At 38.4% G+C, this 21081-nt stretch overlaps 1 pseudogene; it reads left to right on the top strand.

The window, feature by feature from the left end:
- Positions 1 to 19502: 19502 nt before the first annotated feature.
- On the top strand, positions 19503 to 20252 carry LOC139186948 (large ribosomal subunit protein uL22m pseudogene; annotated as a pseudogene).
- Positions 20253 to 21081: the final 829 nt, after the last annotated feature.

The following is a 21081-nucleotide window of genomic DNA, read 5'->3' as shown; positions in this document are numbered from 1 at the left end:
CTTCTGAATAAAAGTGCTTTATTGAATTTCACTTAAGTAAGCGCTACATTTTTAATTTTCAGCCACTTCACTGTAGGCTTATATGTTCACATGAAAATCCCTTTATCATTCATTGGTAACACAGACCATATTTCATTGAGGTGTGCATGCTTAGCTTTGGCTGTGTTTCATTCCCTAGGAACTGACCACCAGATGAGTTAATTGTGTTAATATTGTTTAAAATGCCTTTGTGTCAGGACAAAATGATTTTATCTTCTTTCCTTTCACTGCACTGGAATATGTTTAAAGGTAAAGGAATATCTGACAAATTCTATCTATTCATCTTTCATGTGCCTTGTGGGTCCTTGGAATAAATCCTCCCAACTGTATAACAGCCCACTCTAATGCAGAATTTAGCTTAATGTGGGCTCATTCTGGATTCTTTCCAACGGGAGGCAATTATCTTTGGAAATACCCAAGAACTCATTTTTATAGCCTAGTCTGCTACAAAGATCACAGGATGGGTTGATGATGGTGATGATGAGGATAGTCATATGATAATAATAGCTGCTACCTTTACTTATTCAACCTTTGCCCTATCTTTTCTTAGGTGTGTGGCATTAGCATGTTTCTTGAATCTTTTGTCTCATTTTTCTTACCTTACATCTTTCCTTATTTTACAAATAAGAGTGACAACAGTGTTCACCTTATGTTGTTGTTTCAAAATTAAATGAGATAATCCATGTAAATATTTAGTACAGTGTCATTATTCTTGTTGTCACAGTTATTATTATCACAATGTTGCAGGAATGTTTTTCTGACCCCCCCCCCCCCCACTTACTGAGCACTTACTATGGGATATATCGTGGTAAGTGTTCATCTCATTTCATTTATTAATATAATTCATAGAACCCTCCAAGGAGGGTATTATTATAATCCTTAATTTACAGATGAGAAACCAGGATCGTGGCATTTTAATAACTTCTAAAGTGTCATGTTGCTGCTGCTAAGTCGCTTCAGTCATGTCTGACTCTGTGTGACCCCATAGACGACAGCCCACCAGGCTCCGCCATCCCTGGGATTCTCCAGGCAAGAACACTGGAGTGGGTTGCCATTTCCTTCTCCAGTGCATGATAGTGAAAAGTGAAAGTGAAGCCACTCAGTCGTGTCTGACTCTTAGCGACCCCACAGACTGCAGCCTACCAGGCTCCTCCGTCCATGGGATTTTTCAGGCAAGAGTACTGAAGTGGGTTGCCATTGCCCTCTCCAAAACTGACATACTGATAGTCAATATAGACTTGAACATATTTGTTTAATTCAAAGCCTTTGAAGGGCATTAATATGAAAATAATGTGTGATGGAAAATCACTATGAGAAATGCTCTTCTCTTTAAAAATATTTTTTATAAAGAGAAAATTTTTCTTCTCTGCTTCAAATAATTGAGAGATGACTGTACTTCATATACCATGACCAACAAACATATTGCCTGTGATTTCACATTTTAATACATTGGATCTTTCTTGTAACCATCATAAAGGGGACAGTTGGATTGGTCATTCAATGATTCTCACTACACTCTTATGATACGCAAAAGATATAGTTAAATTTTTCCTGGATTACTGAGAAAATATGTAGAATCAGGCACTTATTGTTCACTGGATTAACTCCTATAATTACACTGAAATTAAACTCTTATAAACAAGATTTAAAAGCAGAGGAGCAAAAGCAAGGCAAGTGCTCTACTCATCAGGTGCTTTAAGCTGTTAAGTGAACCTAATATTGAACTTGAAAATTCCAATTAATTCCTTTTTACCAAGCTCTATTGAATTACCTTATGATTATAGAGAGGTTGCATCATACAGAACCACTAAAAGCCATTTCTAATTGAGAATATGCAATTTATTAATATTAGAAGTAAAATTGCATTTAGGTTTATCCTTCTTTTGTTTAGTGCTTTCTTTCATTAGCAAGGAACTCAGGAAACCTGAATTCCATCCTTTAGCAGTAAGACAGCTAATCTTTGCAATCCATATGTGTTATAAAGTTTCTTTTAGGTTGCATTTTCTTGATTTTCCCAGAATCAACTCAAAAAATTGAAAAGTTTTTCACTCAGTAACTATTTGTAGAAATGTAATTTTCTAAGCTTCAGGGGAGATGCTTATATGTATATACAGGTAATATGTATACATATACATTATTTATTGCATACATGTGAATATGCACACAACACACACACATGAAAAACTCAGCGTAAAGAAAGTTTACAGTGATTTCCATGTGGGTGAGTGGATCACATTATTATTACTCTTATCATGAAAAGTAGTGAATAATCAGAAGCAAAATAAGGAAAATAGTAAAGATAAGTAAGGGGAAAAGCAATTTTTCTTTAGAAATGGTTCTTAGTTATGGAGTGTAGTTCTTTTAAATGGCATCCTCATGGCATTTTAAACATGATCTAATTAAAGAAAACATGAAGTCATTTTTTAGGATACATATGCTGAAATCTGTGCCAAAGTAGTTTTGTTAACTAGATTGCAATGCTGTGTAGAATACCTATGATTTTGATCTCAATTTAAACACACAGAACATTCAGCAAATATTTTATATATGAAATCCATTGCACACAAATGGAATAAACCCCAGACTGTTTGAGTTCAAAAATCACTGCATTCTACTTTTAATTATATGATCTGTTTATACTTTTTTCACTGGTTCAAAAGAATATAAAAATGGATTTTTAGTCAGTACGCATTAATTTGGTTGACTTGAAAAAAGAGCCCTGCATCACTGTATATATTCCAGAGCATATTTTCTCTACACAGTGTAATTACATTGGTGGGACCTGAATATAAAAATTTGTTATTTTTCTCAACATGAAAAATAGCAGTGAGCCATATGGCTTCTCCTTACACCACTGCTTCTGATTGACGGCTCAGTTATAGACCCAGCTTCCTAGTTCTCCCACAAACAGCTTTCCGGGAAATCTAAACCAAATAGGAAGTGGAAGCAACAGCAAACCTGTCCCGGGCCTGCTTTTTAAAAAAATTGTGTGAAGTCCAATTTATCCATTTTAGTAACTGAGACTATTTTATTTTCATGGCAGCAATGAGAAATATCCAGTTCAGTATTAACTTAGGATATTTTAAATGAAAATAAGCCTTGGACTTCCCTTGAGGTCCAGTGGTTAAGAATCTGCCTGCCAATGCAGGGGATATGGGTTTGATGCTTGTTCCAGAAAGATTCCACAAGCCAATGAGCAACTAAACTCATGCGCCACAACTATTGAGTCCGAGTACTGCGATTACTGAAGTCCGTGGGCCTAGAATCTGTGTTCCACAAGAGAGTCCCCTGCAGTGAAGAGCCCACAAACTGCAATGAAGAGTAGCCCCCACTTGCCACAACTAGAGAATGCCCTCATGCAGCAATGAAGAACCAGTGCAGCCAAAAATAAATAAATAAAACAAAATAAACCACCTTACTAAAAAAAAAGAAAATAAGTCTCAGTTAAAGAATCTGTGAAAGAAGAAACACAAAACAAATAGGAATTTTAAAATTAATTTAGGAAAACATTAAGTTAGTAATAGATTTAATATTTACAATGGTGCTAGGCCGTACATGTTTTACTTTTGGTAGCAGAAGCTCATCAAAAAATCAAGAATAGATAATTATTGCTTATATTGAAGCTTGGTGAATACTAGGTAGTTTTATAGATGAATATGTGTGCACATATATCTATAGAAAAGCTATTTAAATCTGATTTAAAAAATTAATATAAAGTATATTAGAATTATTTCTTCATTTGATAATGCTCAATAAATAGGAAAATATCAAATATTTTTAGCATAAGTTTTAAAAAAGACTCTATGTGAAGTTAATTTTTGGCTTGTTTCATTTTTGTTGTGTTAATGACATCACCAACTGGCAACAAAGATCTTTGAAAAATATTTATTTATTGACAAAATGTAAAATAAAAGGTAAGTTTTTATACACTTGAACAGATAGGTGCTTGAATAAGACCCTGATAGAAGATCATGTGGCTTCTTTCAATATTGTGAATATGGGCAAGCAAACATCACCTACAGTTGGAACCAAGCTGGAGAAATGATGATCTACTTTCATCGCTGATTTGAATGAGAATCTGTCCCTGGGTCATTAAGAGTCACAAAGTGAGTGGGCCTCTCTCCAGTGAATTGGTAGGGATCACTAACATTATTACTGCAGAAGGGACACTATTGAAATATTTGTTTTAAAAGTTCCAGGTTTTCAAAGATAGCTATCATAGAAGGTGGTTGATCCATGCTTCAGGGCAGCAGTTTGGGACTCCTTTACACTCTTAAAAATTATTGAGAACCCAAAATATCTCTTGTTGATATGGCTTATATCTATTGACATTTATCATATGAAAATTAAAGCAGAAAACATTTTAAATACTTATTTAATCACTTAAGAATAAGTCTCAAGCCCAATAGGTGTCAACAAAAGAACACATTTTTCTGATAATAGAGATTTTTTTAAAACAACATAATTGGCAAGAATAATGATATTGTTTTATAATTTTTCATATCTAGCTTAGTAAGACAGTTTTTCACACATGCATCTGGATTCAAACTGTTGAAATTTGATATTTGTGTTGAAGAAAATCCAGTGTCAGATAGGTAACTGGGAAAAAGTGGGGCACTTAATCGCTTTTGCATATAATTTTGTATATTCTTCTGTACAACACTAGACAGGTGAGTGCCAAAGTAGAATCTGAAACTGTACCCGGGAACTTTTCATATTCAGTTTTGTTCAAATCCACTGGGCTAATTTGCCCTTGGAATGGATTTTTTAATCCATTCATGATTCTGTTATATCATGCATTGTTCATTTGGAAAATGATGGCTTCATGTGTGTGTGTGTGTGTGTGTGTGTTAATCGTTCAGTCATGTCTGACTCTTTACCACCTATGGACTGTAGACCACCAGGCTCCTCTGTCCGTGAGATTTTCCAGGCAAGAATACTGGAGTGGGTTGCCATTTCCTTCTCCAGGGGATCTTCCTGACCCAGGGATAGAACCCAGTCTCCTGCATTGCAGACAGTTTCTTCATCTGAGCCACCAGAGAAACCCTCTGGTTTCTTAGTTTTGTATATCTCCCCAAATAGAATATTTAGTTAAACAACATTAAAAATCCCTTGTTAAAATCATTATTAATTTCATCAGAAGTTTTTTTAGGTATTGGGAAGTTATGAAACTTATGGTGGTAGAAATAAGCTTTCTGAAATTCTAATTTTCACTTGTAAGCTCATATTTTGTCATTTGAAACAAATACTGTCAGCTTTTCTTGACAGTAGCAGGATCCATTCATTTATTCTTAGGAAATTATTCATAGACATCTGAATAACCAGTTTGTTTATCAGTCAGGTTTTCAAGTAAACATGAGGATTCACGAGAGAAAAAGGGTTAGTTCAGCTTGTAACTCAAATTACCCAAGTGCTTATACTCAAGAAAGCATGGTACTGAAGTAGGCTGCAGAAAGCTTCAGTTCACTTCCCATTTAGTCAAACAAAACATGAAAAAGACATGTACCCAAGTGATGAGATTGAATACAATTGCTATTTTAATAAAATTTATAACTTTCATTATTGCTCATCTAGGATATTGTTAAGTAAAACTGGTTTCCCACCTGTCTCCTGAAAATTTGTGAAGAATATGACAACTAGTTTGGTGTCACCACTTTGATGTTTGCTAAAAACATAAGCGCATCTGTTGCTTTTATACCATTAGTGCAAGTGTAGTGAAAATACTGGGATTCCTGGACTGACTCCTGGGGTGTACATGGATGTGTGTGCCTAGAGGCCACCGTTGGGCTCTTCGCTTCTAGTCTTCAGCTCCTCCTCTTTTTGTCTTTCTCTTTGCCCTCAGTTTATAAACAGTCAGCCCTCTAAGCCTCTCATCTCTGTCTCTCCTCAGTAGTTCATGGAACTGTTGGTTTACATTTTACCTGTCTGTAACCTGACATTTCTCTCTCTCTCATCTTCTACTATTACTTCCGTGTAACCACACCTGCCCCAAGTTAGAAGTGACTGGGGCAACTTCTCGAGCTTGCAGCTTTTCATGAAAAGGAATGGCGAGATGTTAACACACATTCTGTGGCTTTCCTATACCTCCTGGAAGTTTCTAAGCGCCCTTCCAGGACCTGCAGATATTTGTCATCAATGTGTTTTTGGAGGTACAAGAACCCTGATCCAGTGATGTTTCCATTTCTCCCCTCCTCTATTTTTTTCTCTTTATAATTATTTGTGTTCCCTGCCGCCCACCCCCCTACTTCTAAGTCATTGGTTCTCAATTAGTGTTAGTACTTCTTCTGTAAACAGACATTTGGAAATGTGGTCTTGGGGACATAGGGGCTGTTCTTATCTGTCACAGTGACTGGAGAATGTTATTGGCAATTACTACCTAAGAACCGAGCCTGGCGTGCTGCAATTCATGGGGTCTCAAAGAGTCAGACATGACTGAGTGACTGAACTGAACTGAACCTAAGAACTAGACACACTAAATATTTTTTAACCATAAGCAATAAAGAATTGCCATTCCCAAAATGCTAGTAGCACTCTTAGGAGAAATGCTGCTCTAGATACAAGTTCCTTAGGTCCTCGTGAAGAAAGCTTTACAGCTTAACCATGTTCTCTATAACAGTTGTTGTTCAGTTAGTAAGTCATGTCCGACTCTTTGAGACCCCATGGACTGCAGCATGCCAGACTCCTTTGTCCTCCACTATCTCCTGGAGTTTACTCAGACTCATGTTCATTGTATCAGTGACGCTATCTGTCCATTTCATCCTCCGCTGCCCTCTTCTTCTCTTGCCCTCAGTCTTTCCCAGAATCAGGGTCTTTTCAAATGAGTTGGCATTTCGCATGAGGTGGTAAAAGTTTTGGAGCTTCAGCTTCAGCATCAGTCCTTCCAATGAATATTCAGGGCTGATTTCCTTTAGGATTGACTGATTTGATCTTTGTGGGAACTCTCAAGTGTCTACTCCAGCACCACAGTTTGAAAGCATCAAGTGTTTCGTGCTCAGGCAACACTAATTACCTGTCTTCCCATAATTCTCCAGGTGGATGCCTTGGGCTGACTGCAAAAATGTCATGGACCAGAAATTAAAAAAAAAAAAACAAAAAAAACTATCAGTATATGAAATATGTACATACATTAGACATTCGAATTTGCAGTCATGTTTTATATTGAATATTACCACTGCATAGGAATGAAACATTAAACAGAAGAACTAACTATATCAGTACCTATGTATATATTTTAAATATACTGTAGAATTACATTGCTTTCTCATGGTAACTGTTGAGATGGTGCAGATTGTTATAGATGGACACTGGCATGCACTATAGAGACAGCCTGTGATTTATGCTCCACAGTAACCTTGCAAGGTTTCCAGAAAAATCCATAATAAGCTGAAATTATTTTCTTTGATAATTTTGGGCAGCTTTTTTAATGACAGGGTACTCTAAACGATCTCCTTGCTAGCTTCCAGCTAGTGATTTTACCTCCAAAATGGCAAACAAGAATTGATGTTTCCAGAATGTCTTGGCAGTGTTTTTCTAGTTACCTCTTTATACTTCACCAATATAGCTTTTTTTTTCCTTAACTCAGTTTATCAACTGACACTCTCATTTTTCACTCTCATATGTGAAAAAAGCAGTTTGAATGTAGAAAAAATAAAGAAAACAAAACAAAACTAGAGTGCAAATAATTAGCTAGTTGTTCCTTAGCTGTTTTTGATACTGTTTACTCAAAATATTCCAAATACGTATTTTATAGGCATGGTAACCTGATAGCTCAGTTGGTAAAGAATCCGCCTGCAATGCAGGAGACCCCGGTTTGACTCCTAGGTCAAGAATATCCCCTGGAGAAGGGATAGGCTACCCGCTCCAGTATTCTTGGGCTTCCTTTGTGTGTCTCAGCTGGTAAAGAATCTGCCTGCAATGCAGGAGACCTGGGTTCAATCCCTGGGTTGGGAAGATCCCCTGGAGAAGGGAAAGGCTACCCACTTCAGTTTTGTGGCCTGGAGAATTCAGTCCATGGGGTAGCAAAGACTCAGACACAACTGAGTGAATTTCACACAACCATACAAAATTCCTAGAACTCTTAGTAAATGTTGAATTTTGAAATCAGAATTCTCTACAACTTATCCATATAATTTTAATTCTTTCAGATCAGATCAGATCAGATCAGTCGCTCAGTCGTGTCCAACTCTTTGCGACCCCATGAATCACAGCACGCCAGGCCTCCCTGTCCATCACCAACTCCCGGAGTTCACTCAGACTCATGTCCATCAAGTCAGTGATGCCATCCAGCCATCTCATCCTCTGTCTTCCCCTTCTCCTCCTACCCCCAATCCCTCCCAGCATCAGAGTCTTTTCCAGTGAGTCAACTCTTCTCATAAGGTGGCCAAAGTACTGGAGTTTCAGCTTTAGCATCATTCCCTCCAAAGAAATCCCAGGGCTGATCTCCTTCAGAATGGACTGGTTGGATCTCCTTGCAGTCCAAGGGACTCTCAAGAGTCTTCTCCAGTACCACAGTTCAAAAGCATCAATTCTTCGGCGCTCAGCCTTCTTCACAGTCCAACTCTCACATCCATACATGAACACAGGAAAAACCATAGCCTTGACTAGGCGGACCTTTGTTGGCAAAGTAATGTCTCTGCTTTTGAATATGCTATCTAGGTTGGTCATAACTTTCCTTCCAAGGAGTAAGCGTCTTTTAATTTCATGGCTGCAGTCACCATCTGCAGTGATTTTGGAACCCAGAAAAATAGTCTGACACTGTTTCCACTGTTTCTCCATCTATTTCTCATGAAGTGATGGGACCGGATGTCATGATCTTCGTTTTCTGAATGTTGAGCTTTAAGCCAACTTTTTCACTCTCCACTTTCACTTTCATCAAGAGGCTTTTGAGTTCCTCTTCACTTTCTGCCATAAGGGTGGTGTCACCTGTATATCTGAGGTTATTGATATTTATCCCAGAAATCTTGATTCCAGCTTGTGCTTCTTCCAGTCCAGCGTTTCTCATGATGTACTCTGCATATAAGTTAAATAAACATGGTGACAATATACAGCCTTGACGTACTCCTTTTCCTATTTGGAACCAGTCTGTTGTTCCATGTCCAGTTCTAACTGTTGCTTCCTGACCTGCATACAAATTTCTCAAGAGGCAGGTCAGGTGGTCTGGTATTCCCATCTCTTTCAGAATTTCCCACAGTTTCTTGTGATCCACACAGTCAAAGGCTTTGGCATAGTCAATAAAACAGAAATAGATGTTTTTCTGGAACTCTCTTGCTTTTTCCATGATCCAGCACTTGTTGGCAATTTGGTCTCTGGTTCCTCTGCCTTTTCTAAAACCAACTTGGACATCTGGAAGTTCACGGTTCACATATTGCTGAAGCCTGGCTTGGAGAATTTTGAGCATTACTTTACTAGCGTGTGAGATGAGTGTAATTGTGCAGTAGTTTGAGCATTCTTTGACATTGCCTTTCTTTGGGATTGGAATGAAAACTGACCTTTTCCAGTCCTGTGGCCACCGTTGAGTTTTCCAAATTTGCTGGCATATTGAGTGCAGCACACCTCACAGCATCATCTTTCAGGATTTGGAATAGCTCAACTGGAATTCTATCACCTCCACTAGCTTTGTTTGTAGTGATGCTTTCTAAGGCCCACTTGACTTCACATTCCAGGCTGTCTGGCTCTAGGTGAGTGATCACACCATCGTGATTATCTGGGTCGTGAAGATTAAAATAATTAAAATTGAATATTATTCATTGGAATATAATATATTTGCAAAGCTAGGCATTCTGTATGACTATCTTACAGTTTCAGTTTATTTAATTTTTTCCATATTTTTAGTGGGCCTATATCATGCCTGGTGAGAGTAACACATATGAATTGATTTTTATCAGTAGAGAACATTAAAGAATTTGAATGATGGCGATTTCTTGAGTTGTGAATTAATCTGGAGTGATTCAGAACCAGTGTAAGTTTTTGAGATGTTTTAACTGAAAAAGGTGACAATGTTGTGTGAGTTAACACACAAATTACAAAATCCATAACAACATCCAGTACCCTCTGTATAAGCTAAATGTGTCTCTTGCTTCATAGAATTAACTGTTTTATTGACACCAATATCATTACAGAAACCCATGTTACCTTTAAAATATTTATATTTGATTGATCATTTCTAACTGGTTCTTCTGTAAAATAGCAAATTGGAAATATAAACAATCTTTTTTAGAGCTTGACTTATTTTTTGATGCTTCTAAAAGCATTGTTTTGAGTTGACAATATACATGTTTAAAATTTTCACTATTTACAATTTTGGTGACTACTGCTTTAACCTTAGTACTAATTTAGGAGAATCTGGGTAGAAGTGCATTTTGTGGTTCAAAGATGGCAATAACCATGTTGAGTGGTTCATTTTGAGTGTAATCTGAAATTGTAACATATGGTTGAAAATTTTCATTGATGATGCAGAACCGGAAACTCCTCCCACATTTTGTTCTCTGTACTTGCCAGTCATCTGCAGTGAGGCAGAAAAGTCTTTTAAAAATTGACCCAAAAGGGCAATGATTATCCAGCAAAATTTTTGTGTATTCATCAGAGGACCACAACCCACCTTAAAGGGCAGCTGAAATGGTTAATAGATGATATCTTAGGTGAGATGGCATGATTAGGTGACTAAGAAATAGCATTTGCTGAGACTTCAATTAAGTATCCATCTCCAAACAGATGGGAGAGAAGCATTTTCCCTAAGACATGTCATAAGCCCTGTCAATCAAGACATCCAGCCTTTTTTTTTTTTTTTGGTGGCAAAAGCTTGATATGTTAATAAGAGATTAGACTGTTTAGGGATTAAGTGAGATCATATATGAAGCGAGGGCTTCCCTGATGGCTCAGATGGTAAAGAGTCTGTCTGCAGTGCAGGAGACCTGGGTTTGATCCCTGGATCAGGAGGATCCCGTGGAAAAGGGAATGGAAACCCACTCCAGTATTCTTGTCTGGAAAATCCCATGGATGGAGGAGCCTGATCAGCTACAGTCCATGGGGTCACAAAGAGTTGGACACGACTGACTGAGTTCTCTTTATATGAAGTGAAATATTTCTGAAAAGTCATAAAGCTTTGTCATTTTTTTTCTTTCCTGAGCATAAAACACAAAGGTGTTAATATGCAGCAACTGCTAGTTGTACATTTTACTGAAGAAAAAAAAAAGTGAAATAGCAGGTTCTCAATAGTCATCCCCCCGGGCACATTGCAGACACAAATGGCAATCATCTTCCTCATGATTTCAGCCACTATTACAGAGTCTGTCTTCCTTTAAAAATGATTCTTAGATACAAAAAGAGCCAGTTGGTCTCTGATTGCTACACACCTGGCACGCTCAACTGCTGTTCCGTCTGAACATCCAGCGAATCTTATTTGTTGCTTGAAACTCTGTTTCAGCACATCCTTAACAACATTTGTTCTCTTTTTCTTGCTTTGCCTTTTGATGGCTCTGCTGTAACTCACCATACATCATTGAAGTCTGTGTACCCTTACCTCACCCATCTCCCCCTCTTTCCAATATTTTTATCCCAGTGGGGTTTGGACTTAGATCAGGGCTGCCTAGACTTCTAATCTTAGGAATAGGGCATTTATTATTGATGAGTTTGTGGAGTGTGTTTGCAAGGACAGTGCTTCCTACTTGTTTCTGATTGTCAAGAATATGAATGGATAGAATTTTGGAGGAGCTGTTCCTATGAACATTTCCTAAGTCTTCTGAAACCATTTCAGACAGTTAAGAGGCAGTTTGTAAAATGTGTTTGCATTTTAAAAATTAAAGAGCTTAGTTTTCTCTACAAAATGTTTTTCAAATCCATTCACTCCTCCACTCCCTCACTGTGACTCTAGTCTGAGCTATCAACTCTTCGTATCCATTTAGTGCTTTCTTTCTTCCACTTTTGATTTTTACCAAACTCCTATATGTTATGTCATGGCATTTAAAAAAATTCAAATAATAGAATGCTGCTACTGCTGCTAAGTTACTTCAGTCGTGTCTGACTCTATCCAACCCCATAGATGGCAGCCCACCAGCCTCTCTGTCCCTGGGATTCTCCAAGCAAGAACACTGGAGTGGGTTGCCATTTCCTTCTCCAATGCAGGAAAGTGAAAAGTGAAAGTGAAGTCACTCAGTCGTGTCCAACTCTTAGCGATCCCATGGACTGCAGCCTACCAGGCTCCTCTATCCATGGGATTTTCCAGGCAAGAGTATTGGAGTGGGGTGCCATTGCCTTCTCTGAATATAATTCTGGTCCCTATATAAAATCCTTCAACCCATTTTCATTGCACATAGAATAAAGTTTAAATGTCTTTCCAAGGTCTTCAGAGCTTCTGAGCTGTCCAACCATTTGTAGCTACATAGGCCGGACATTTTGATCTATTGCTGCCTGTCTCCTGTGTCTTGTTTAATATCAGCTACAAGATGAGGGAAGAAAAGAACACTCCTAACACCTCCTCATGTCTCTCCAACTCAGCCATGTAAGTCTCTGGAAGGTAGTGGTCTTGTCTGAATTGTTCACTGACATTTTCTCAGGGCTTAATACAGGTCTTGTCATATAATTTGCACTAATAAATACAGATTGTGCAGACAATGAATTAGAAGCTTTAATATGCTACTATGAAATGTAGCAGTTCTCAGAGCTCAGGTTTGGAAGTATTTGTTTATATATTTAAATTCTCAATTTCCCAAGCCAGAGCTGAAGACATTATCTTTCTATAGATGGACTGGCTGTGGGACTTGTTTATTGAACTCTCCTGGAATGTTGAAAAAATATGTCACCTCTTCCTGACAATTCTTTTCTCCTAGTTTAGATAATTTCCAAGAGCCTTTAAACACAAGATTGCTCATCAGTTTTAAGAGAATGCATGCCCCAGTCCAGTGCTCTTGGATCACCTTCAAATGCATAGAAAAGCTAAGAAAAATATTTATGGAGATTTGCCTGGAAAATATCCAATCCATTACTCCAGATACTCTACATTTTATTCTTTGGTTTGGTTAGACCATTGTCAAGACATTCATTGGTACCATGCCAAATTGGTCTAGGTCAGAATTTTTTTAAACTGAATAATATTTTGATGTCCTTTTGCTGGCCTATGTTGATGGACCTGATAAGAAAGAACCTTGGAGGGACTTTCCTGGTGGTCCAGTGGTTAAGATTCCATGCTTCAACTGCAGGAAGTGTGGGTTAGATCCCAGGTATATATATGCTGCATGTTTGCAGCTAAAAATAAATGAATAAGAGCCTTGAAGCACCCCATCTTTGTGTTTACTATAAAGATGCTGTTGAGGATGCTCTGTTCCATTATGGATTCTCTCTAGAAGGATATCCACTGTAACATTACCTTCTTTCTCAGGTAGAAGAATAGTTGGTATCAATTGATCTATTTTGCTTATGAACATTGGAGTATGGAGAATTTATTCACATATATGTATTTTTAAGACATTATCATTATACTTATCAAACACTTACTATGAAATATTTATCTTAAAAAGTACTTTATATGGGTTATCCTGTTTCATTTTCACAGTTACCCTATGACATAGATTTTGTTATTATTCCTATTTTACAGATGAAGAAACTGAGGCAAGAGAGGATTAATAATTGTCCCAAGTCACATAACTAGAAAATACTGGACTCAAGTTGTGAACACAGCCTAACTTAAGTAGATTGCTTCTCAAGTAGGTCTATCTTATTTTCCCAAGCTTTTCTTGGGTCTTATTTTTTATCTACTTAGGCAATCTTAAATCATTGGGAAAATGTGGCATATAATACAATAAAAAAGTTAGCTACCAAGCTGTTTTTTCTTACGAGCAGTATCTCATATCACAAAACTCAAGTGAATTTATAGGTAGGAAATCAAGTAGAAAGTATTAGAAAGTGCATCTCTACTGCAGTAAGCTGTTTATCAACTATTATCCTCTTTAGGTGCATGTTTCAACCTTGACTCTACTGTAAGTGAGCTTCCATTTTTCTCAGGTTACTTTTTCAGACTACACCCTTAGGAAGCCTAACTTGTTATTAAAAACTGTGCCTTATATATGGAGTTAATTATGATGAATGCTTGGTATTTCTATGGACTTTATTGCAATTAACAGTAACAAACATAATGTTCTAAGAAGTATTGGTAAGCTAATTATCTTTTTAATTTATAGCCATGACAAAGTTTTGCATGCAACATTCAAGACTTTTGGTTCTTTAGTTTTATTAGTCATAGATGTTAATTATATGCTTAGTATATGTAATCCTGCTGTAAACCATTTTGGGATATAAAAGTATAGGGTTAAATATACAAATGATGGGCTCAAATTACTGCTAAAAAACTTCACTAATTTATCAATAAGGGAAGCTGCTGCTATCTAAACATTTTAGAAGATTTATATATGTAAAAATTCCACTAAAAATTCTCATAGCTAAAATATATTGAATATTCATCTTTAATGATTACAATAATGCCCAAAGATCTATTAATTATGTATATCTGACCAGATCAGCAACAACAACAAATTAATAAAAAGTATAATAAAATTTTCTTTGTCCTAATGCCTACTGTCACCATCTTGGCTTATGCTATCCCTATGTTTCCTGTGGATTACTAAAAAAGTTTCCTAATTGATTTCTGTGCCTAAACTTTCTTTGCCAGGGCTCAACACATCATCCACTTAGCAGTCAGGGTGGTCTTGCTCAGTGGTGTATTTGCTTATGTCATTTTCCTGCTTAAAATCTTTCAGGGGCTCCTCATTCCTCTCAGAACACTTTCTCAGTTCCTTATTAAGGTTCACAAAGTGTTTTAGGATCCAGAGTTCTCTCCAGTCTTACCTCCCACCCTTTCTTTTTTCAGTTGCAGTAGTCTTCCTAAACTTCTCCTATTTCTGAGAGTGAGTCTTGTTCTCTCTTGTCTCTAGGTCAACTTCCCTCTTCCACTTTCATCTGCCTGACTTTTATGTGTCTTTTAGGTTTTGACCTACGTATTTTCTCTGCAGAATCTAGGTGAGGTGTTCCTCCTCTATTGTTCTGTGGTCTTCTGGGGTTATCCCACCAGAATTGTTCCTGATTACCCATCTGTGCTTTTCCACAAAGACTGAAACACATTTTAAGGAGAGGAAGGTATTCTGAGTTCTTGCTCTTTGCCCTTATTCTAAAGATCAGACTTCATTCTTGCTTCTTGCTAAGTTGCGTCAGCCATGTCCAACTATTTGCAACCCTATGGGCTGTAGCCCACCAGGCTCCTCTGTCCGTGGGATTCTCCAGGAAAGAATACTGGCGTGGACACGGTAATCCAAGCCTATGCCCCAACCAGTAACACTGAAGAAGCTGAAGTTGAATGGTTCTATGAAGGCCTAAAAGACCTTTTAGAACTAACACCCAAAAAAGATGTCCTTTTCATTATAGGGGACTGGAATGCAAAAGTAGGAAGTCAAGAAACACCTGGAGTAACAGGCAAATTTGGCCTTGGAATACGGAATGAAGCAGGGCAAAGCTAATAGAGTTTTGCCAAGAGAATGCACTGGTCATAGCAAACACCCTCTTCCAACAACACAAGAGAAGACTACACATGGACATCACCAGATGGTCAATACCGAAATCAGATTGATTATATTCTTTGCAGCCAAAGATGGAGAAGCTCTATACAATCCACAAAAACAAGACTGGGAGCTGACTGTGGCTCAGGTCATGAACTCCTTTTTTCCAAATTCAGACTTAAATTGAAGAAAGTAGGGAAAACCACTAGACCATTCAGGTATGACGTAAATAAAATCCCTTATGATTATACAGTGGAAGTGAGAAATAGATTTAAGGGCCTAGATCTGATAGATAGAGTGCCTGATGAAAAATGGAATGAGGTTCGTGACATTGTACAGGAGACAGGGATCAAGACCATCCCCATGGAAAAGAAATACAAAAAAGCAAAATGGCTGTCTAGGGAGGCCTTACAAATAGCTGTGAAAAGAAGAGAAGTGAAAAGCAAAGGACAAAAGGAAAGATATAAGCATCTGAATGCAGAGTTCCAAAGAATAGCAAGAGAGATAAGAAAGCCTTCCTCAGCGATCAATGCAAATAAATAGAGGAAAACAACAGAATGGGAAAGACTAGAGATCTCTTCAATAAAATCAGAGATACCAAGGGAATATTTCATGCAAAGATAGGCTCAATAAAGAACAGAAATGGTATGGACCTAGGAGAAGCAGAAGATATTAAGAAGAGGTGGCAAGAATACACAGAAGAACTGTACAAAAAAGATCTTCATGACCAAGTTATTCATGATGGTGTGATCACTGACACAGACATCCTGGAATGTGAAGTCAAGTGGGCCTTGGAAAGCATCACTATGAACAAAGCTAGTGGAGGTGATGGAATTCTAGTTGAGCTATTTCAAATCCTGAAAGATGATGCTGTGAAAGTGCTGCACTCAATATGCCAGCAAATTTGGAAAACTCAGCAGTGGCCACAGGACTGGAAAAGGTCAGTTTTCATTCCAATCCCAAAGAAAGGCAATGCCAAAGAATGCTCAAACTACTGCACAATTGCACTCATCTCACATGCTAGTAAAGTAATGCTCAAAATTCTCCAAGCCAGGCTTCAGCAATACATGAACTATGAACTTCCAGATGTCCAAGCTGGTTTTAGAAAAGGCAGAGGAACCAGAGGTCAAATTGCCAACATCCGCTGGATCATCGAAAAAGCAAGAGAGTTCCAGAAAAACATCTATTTCTGTTTTATTGACTATGCAAAAGCCTTTCACTGTGTGGATCACAATAAACTGAGGGAAATTCTTCAAGAGATGGGAATACCAGACCACCTGTCCTGCCTCTTGAGAAATCTGTATGCAGGTCAGGAAGCAACAGTTAGAACTGGACATGGAACAACAGACTGGTTCCAAATAGGAAAAGGAGTACGTCAAGGCTGTATATTGTCACCCTGTTTATTGAACTTATATGCAGAGTACATCATGAGAAACGCTGGACTGGAAGAAGCACAAGCTGGAATCAAGATTTCTGGGATAAATATCAATAACCTCAGATATGCAGATGACACCACCCTTATGGCAGAAAGTGAAGAGGAACTCAAAAGCCTCTTGATGAAAGTGAAAGTGGAGAGTGAAAAAGTTGGCTTAAAGCTCAACATTCAGAAAACGAAGATCATGGCATCTGGTCCCATCACTTCATGGGAAATAGATGGGGAAACAGTGGAAACAGTGTCAGACTTTATTTTTGGGGGCTCCAAAATTACTGCATATAATGATTGCAGCCATGAAATTAAAAGACGCTTATTCCTTGGAAGGAAAGTTACGACCAACCTAGATAGTATATTAAAAAGCGAAGACATTACTTTGCCAACAAAGATCTGTCTAGTCAAGGCTATTGTTTTTCCAGTGGTCATGTACGGATATGAGAGTTGGACTGTGATGAAAGCTGAGTGTGGAAGAATTGGTACTTTTGAACTGTGGTGTTGGAGAAGACTCTTGAGAGTCCCTTGGACTGCAAGGAGATCCAACCAGTCCATTCTGAAGAAGATCAGCCCTGGGATTTCTTTGGAAGGAATGATGCTAAAGCTGAAACTCCAGTATTTTGGCCACCTCATGAGAAGAGTTGACTCATTGGAAAAGACTCTGATGCTGGGAGGGATTAGGGGCAGAAGGAGAAGGGGACAACAGAGAATGAGATGGCTGGATGCATCACTGACTTGATGGACATGAGTCTGAATGAGTCACATGGGTTTGAGTGAACTCCGGGAGTTGGTGATGGACAGGGAGGCCTGGCGTGCTGTGATTCATGGGATCACAAAGAGTCGGACACAACTGAGTGACTGAACTGATCTGAACTGAACTGAATGAGTATTAATTTTGATGAAATATAAAACAATCCACATAGTGCTTGTGTGTTAGTTACTCAGTCATGTCTGATTCTTTGCGACCCCATGGACTATAGCCCATCAAGCTCCTCTGTCCATGGAATTCTCCAGGCAAGAAACTGGAATGGGTTGCCATTTCCTTCTACAGGGGATCTTCCTAAGTATCAAACCCGGTTTTCCTGCATTGCAGGCAGATGCTTTATTTACCATTTTAGCCACTAGGGAAGCCCACCAAAATGCTTAGGACATAGTAAGTGCTTTTTTCTTATATAAGGTTTTGTTTTGTCTTGTTTTGGTAGCACATGGGTTATTAACGTTGGCTTTGGGGACAGATGGATATAGGTTCAAAGCCTGGATTTGCATCTTCTTAGATACATGATTTTGCTTTTTGAGCTTCAGTTTTCTCATGTATAACAGAGAATATAGTCATATCCACCTTAACAAGTTTCCATGAATTTTAAGAAAGATAATGTAAATAAAACACTTAGCACATTTCTTGGTACAGAGCGAAGCTCCAAAAATGCTAGATATTATGAAAAAAATCTTTCTTGCTAGTTCATTACTTCATTGAAGTCACAGATCTTTGTTTCATTTATCTTTGAACTCTTAGCATCAGTATTTTTTTGCATTGATACCTTGCATATTGAACTTAATCTCCATATAAAATAGAAATAACCCTGAGAAGAGTAAAGTAATAAACTTTTTTGTCCACTTACAACTTAATGTGACTTAGTGTACTACTCAGTTAAAATTGGGGTAAATAGAAATAGAAATCAGTTGTGGAAGAGTCATTTTGAAACATGGAGACATTCTGCAGTGAAGTTGGCCTATCTGATGACATCTTTAGTGAAAGGAATGCTAGGAGTGGAAGGAAAAAAAAATGCAACCAGGTGAATTGGGAAAACTTCAAGAAAAAAATCTAGCCTGTCAATTTGGAATTCCCAGTTAGCACAGTAGTAAAGAATCCATTTGCCAGTGTAGGATACATAAGATGTGTGGGTTTGATCCCTGGGTTGGAAGATTCCCTGGAGTAGGAAAGGGCAACCCACTCTAGTATTCTTGCCTGGAAAATCCCATGGACAGAGGAACCTGTCCACACACACACATACACACAGACACACACACACACACATAGACACACACACAGAGCCTTAGGGAATCAGCTGAGTGCTAATCCAAGGAAATAGAGAAAAGGATTATTGTTTGATGACAGGAATTCCTTCAGTTCAGTCACTCGGTCATGCCTAACTCTTTGTGACCCCATAGACTGCAGCATGCCAGGCTTCCCTCTCTATCACCAACTCCCGGAGCTTGCTCAGACTCGTGTCCATTGAGTTGGTGATGCCATCTAACCATCTCATCCTCTGTCATCCCTTTCTTCTCCTGCCTTCAACCTTTCCCAGCATCAGAGTCTTTTCCAATGAATCAGTTCTTTGCATCAGGTGGCCAAAGTATTGGAGCTTCAGCGTCAGCATCAGTCCTTCCAATGAATATTCAGGACTGATTTCCTTTAGGATTGACTGGTTGGATCTCCTTGCAGTCCAAGGGATTCTCAAGAGTGTTCTCCAATACCACATTTCAAAAGCATCAATTCAGAGGCTTCCGTAGACGGAGGGAGAAAGATGGCGGCGGTTATACTGGAACGTTTGGGTGCGTTATGGGTGCAGAATCTCAGGCGGAAGCTGGCCTTGGGGCTTTTTTCATCTCACAGCATTTTACCTCAATCACATATCCACACAAGTGCTTCTCTTGAAATATCTCGAAAATGGGAGAAGAAGAATAAAATTGTTTATCCTCCACAACTGCCTGGAGAACCTCGGAGACCAGCTGAAATCTACCATTGTCGAAGACAAATAAAGTACAGCAAAGACAAGATGTGGTATTTGGCGAAATTGATACGAGGAATGTCAATTGACCAGGCTCTGGCTCAATTGGAATTCAGTGACAAAAAAGGAGCCCAGATAATTAAAGAGGTTCTCTTAGAAGCACAAGATATGGCAGTAAGAGACCACAATGTGGAATTCAGATCCAATTTATATATAGCTGAGTCCACCTCAGGGCGAGGCCAATACCTGAAACGCATCTGATACCACGGCAGAGGTCGCTTTGGGATTATGGAGAAGGTTTTTTGCCATTATTTTGTGAAGTTGGTGGAAGGCCCTCCACCTCCACCTGAGGCACCAAAGACAGCAGTCACCCACGCTAAAGAGTATATCCAGGAGCTTCGCAACCGGACCATCATTCACACTCTGTGATGGGACTATTCAGACTCCATGGTGTATATATTTTACCATTTATTTCTTAAAACCAACAAAAATTAAAGACAGATGCTTTCTATGAAAAAAAAAAAAAAAAAAGCATCAATTCTTTGGAATTCAGCCTTCTTTATGGTCCAACTTTCACATCCATACATGATTACTAGAAAAACCATAGCTTTGACTGGATATTTGTCAGCATTCCTTAGAATATGATAATTTCTTATTTGTGGGAATTCCTTGGAATATGATAATTTGGTAAATAAGCCCTTTGTGTTTTTCAGAGTTGAGGTTTATTTGAATACATTAGACAATATGCCCGGGGGGCTATGCATTAATCAGTAAGCCATTAGTGTTTAATTACTGCTAATGTGGGTTTTGCAATTGAAAGGACCTAGAAAACTACCAAGTGGTGTGATTGCACTTTGGGACAAAAAGAAATTTGAAGCAGCTCTTCTAATAACTCTTCTTTCACTATGAGACAGGTTGTTTTTTTTTTTTTTTTCTCCCACTTAAATAAATTAACTGTTATTTGAACTTCCTGTCATCCTTTGAAAATTAGAATGAAAAGTGGTAAAGGAATAAGGGAAAGTTCTCTTCAAAGTTCAGTTTTGAATATACCACCCTTTGGTGAATATACCACCCTTTGGTGAATATACCACCCTAAGAGTGCTGCTGCTGCTAAGTCACTTCAGTCGTGTCCGACTCTGTGCGATCCCAGAGACGGCAGCCCACCAGGCTCCCCTGTCCCTGGGATTCTCCAGGCAAGAACACCGGAGTGGGTTGCCATTTCCTACTCCAATGCATGAAAGTGAAAAGTGAAAGTGAAGTCGCTCAGTCCTGTCCGACTCTTAGCGACCCCATGGACTGCAGCCCACCAGGCTCCTCCATCCATGGGATTTTCCAGGCAAGAGTACTG

Source organism: Bos indicus, chromosome 14 (assembly GCF_029378745.1).
Source record: "Bos indicus isolate NIAB-ARS_2022 breed Sahiwal x Tharparkar chromosome 14, NIAB-ARS_B.indTharparkar_mat_pri_1.0, whole genome shotgun sequence".
NCBI classification, from domain to species: Eukaryota; Metazoa; Chordata; class Mammalia; order Artiodactyla; family Bovidae; genus Bos; species Bos indicus.
Note: the sequence above shows the minus strand (reverse complement) of the source record. Positions and strands in the feature narration are given on the sequence as shown.